This window comes from Lupinus angustifolius, chromosome LG11 (assembly GCF_001865875.1).
Source record: "Lupinus angustifolius cultivar Tanjil chromosome LG11, LupAngTanjil_v1.0, whole genome shotgun sequence".
NCBI lineage: Eukaryota > Viridiplantae > Streptophyta > Magnoliopsida > Fabales > Fabaceae > Lupinus > Lupinus angustifolius.
In genome coordinates, this window is record NC_032019.1 from 31,867,224 (window position 1) to 31,870,093 (window position 2,870).

Consider the following 2,870-nt stretch of genomic DNA (forward strand, 5'->3'; position numbering starts at 1 on the left):
AAAATATAAATTAAAAAAAATGATAAGATAAACTAACGGTACCATATCAAAGGTTCACTCACTTAATCAGAAATTTACTTTACATACCTTAGACATTCTTTGTAAATAGCAACTACAGCTCGGCTATGTCTAGAAATACGGTATAGCTTCCCTAATAACATATTCATTCGTAAATTTCTAGTCGTGCTTGGAATTCCTTCCATCTATAATGTGTAAGTGCAAACAACTCAACATGAATGATGACAAGAGTTAAACACACAAGGAATGTAATGCAAAATTTCATGATTTGTTTTTCGTTAAAAAATCATATTCAGAACTAATATAAACACAACATAGAAATTAAAGGCAGATTATCCCCATTGTAAACTCTTCCATAAAAGGAGAATTTTCATTTCTTCACCTAAAAATATACCAAGAGTTTTTAAAAAGTTAAAATTGAAAAAATTGATTCTATTTGGTGAAGGTTGAAGAAACAATGCAAATTAATAATAATAATAATAATAATAATATAAAGAGAGGATATGCAGTAATAATAAATAGTATGGGATGAAGTGATGAGTGGGAAATAAGAACAAACAGTTGGTAGGCAGAAATGAAATACTAGAGAGAGCAAATAACCTTGAGCCTGTTGGCGGCAGATTGATCTATGGAATACTGCAGGGATCAAAATTGAAGTTAAGAGATATATAGATAGATAGATATAGATAGATAGATAATGAATGGGTGAATGGATACCTTTTTGAGAACCTAGAGTGAATGATGATAGGTGCGTTGGAAGAGTTCATGAAGATTAGAAGAATCAACATGACGGTACTGGGAAAGTAATATCAGCAAATTGGACACTTAGGAATGGAAAAGCACACATAGTTATTGTTGAAGTAGGAGAGTAAAAGAAGGATTTAGGTTTAGTTGCTTGGAGAGAGAGAAGAGATCCGTGATTTAGGTTTTGTAATGGAAAAGTAATATTAATAGATATGTAGTTTTTCAAATTGATAGTGGAGGTTGAAAACCTCCACAGATTAAATAAAAACCTCTACTGCATATTTAGGTAGTTGAGCAGTCCGCCTTGTTTGATTTATTTGTGGAGGTTTCAATAACCTTCACAAAAAAACCTCCACAAAATGCAAAATTTGTTGTAGTGATCATTTTCTATTTTCATTAAAAATGAAAAAATGACCAAAGAAAACACACTCTCAATGTTTTTAGGGTTAAATACATTGCCACTTATTAATATCATCTGGACTGAAATCAATAAATTACTTTTGCTTGATTTTTTTTAAATTAAATAAAAATAATGATAAATTAATAACTTATGAAAAATAAAATTAAATATGATTTAGTATGCAATAATGGGGTTGACCTATAAATAGGAATTCAAAAATATACTTAAATAACAAAAAAACACTAGAGAACTCAAATAACCTAATTTTTTATCTACATATCATCATACTCAACCCAATTTTCTTTCTAAAAAGTTGTACAACCACATGTCTATGATCCGAAGCCAGTACACATCACTTAGCGTGAACATAGTGCATAGTCTTCCTCCACTTAACTTTGATTCCCTCGCTCACACATCCACTCTAACATCACCATGTGTCGGACATTAGTAGTTGTGCATGTAGTTTCCTTTTTCTTCCTTATTTCATTTTTTTGTTTATTTATTAATAATTATTATAAAAATTCATTTTTTATAAATGATAACAATGTAATAAGTAACGAACACAACATCTTTTTTATCATCTCTTATGAGAGAAGATCCATTAGCTCCAAGAGTATGTTTAAAAAACTTAATTAACTTCTTTGTCATCAATTCTAAGAAAATCTAATTATTTAGATCTACTCACTAATTCAAATTATTGGATTTCCCTAGATTTAATGACTAAGATGTAAAATAAGTTTTTTAAACTTAATCTTAAAATAAGTAGACCCATTTCCTTATTTAAATGTTAAACAACTATTATAAAAATTCATTCTTTACAAATAATAATGTAATAGGTAATAAACACAACATATTTTCTCTTAATATTTGTCCCTAAATTAAATATAAAATATTTTTTTTCTAAAAATAATAAACCGTGGTCTTTTTCCATAAAATTATTTTGTGATAAAAAATAAATCTTTCAATAAAAACATAAAAAAATAAACTTCTTAAATAATATACTAAAAATGTTTTTTTTTCTTTTTTATAAAAAATATTTAAATAGATTGAAATGAAATATAATGTAACGAGGATTAAAATGACGGCAATGACTAATATCATATCTTTAATCCCTTCAAGTTGTGATGCGATAACAGACATATGGTTGATGTTTCTCTTGTTTGAAGTGGAAAGGTGGATGATGACAAATGTTTCAATTTTTCTTTTCTCTCTTAATATTTATATAATAAAAGTCATTACAACAAACAAAATGTTTTTTTAGCCAATAACTACATTGGTCTTGATTCCATATTGCACGTGACAATACATAAGAACAATATAAACTCATGTTAGACCTAAATTCAAAAATGAAATTTTAGTCCATTAATAAACATAATTTAAAAAAATTAATAAATATTTAAACAAGCTTACGGTATAAATCCATGATATTAATGAGAGTAATATCTTAGTACAGGTGGGTCAAATGCTAATAACTTACTCGAACCATTATCGAATATGAAGTTCCAAAATCTAGTTGAAAGACCAAAATTTTCTAAATTAGACATAAAAAGTGTTTTGTGAATTTTATGTGTAAAAACATAATGGTGAATCCAATTTTTAGGGAGAGGATGAAATCTTATCGCTTTCATTATTGCCAAGAGACTGGATACGTCAGTCGAGGATACTTATAAGAGAATCATGCCCTAAATTATTAATTGCATTAATATAT

At 27.5% G+C, this 2,870-nt stretch overlaps 1 long non-coding RNA gene across 1 annotated transcript; it reads right to left on the reverse strand.

Annotated features, from left to right (window-relative positions):
* LOC109360137 lies at positions 490 to 882 on the reverse strand. The gene is made up of 2 exons (XR_002109123.1): positions 736 to 882; positions 490 to 654 (listed from the first exon to the last, which is right to left on the reverse strand). It is a non-coding gene; the product is annotated as an uncharacterized LOC109360137 (long non-coding RNA).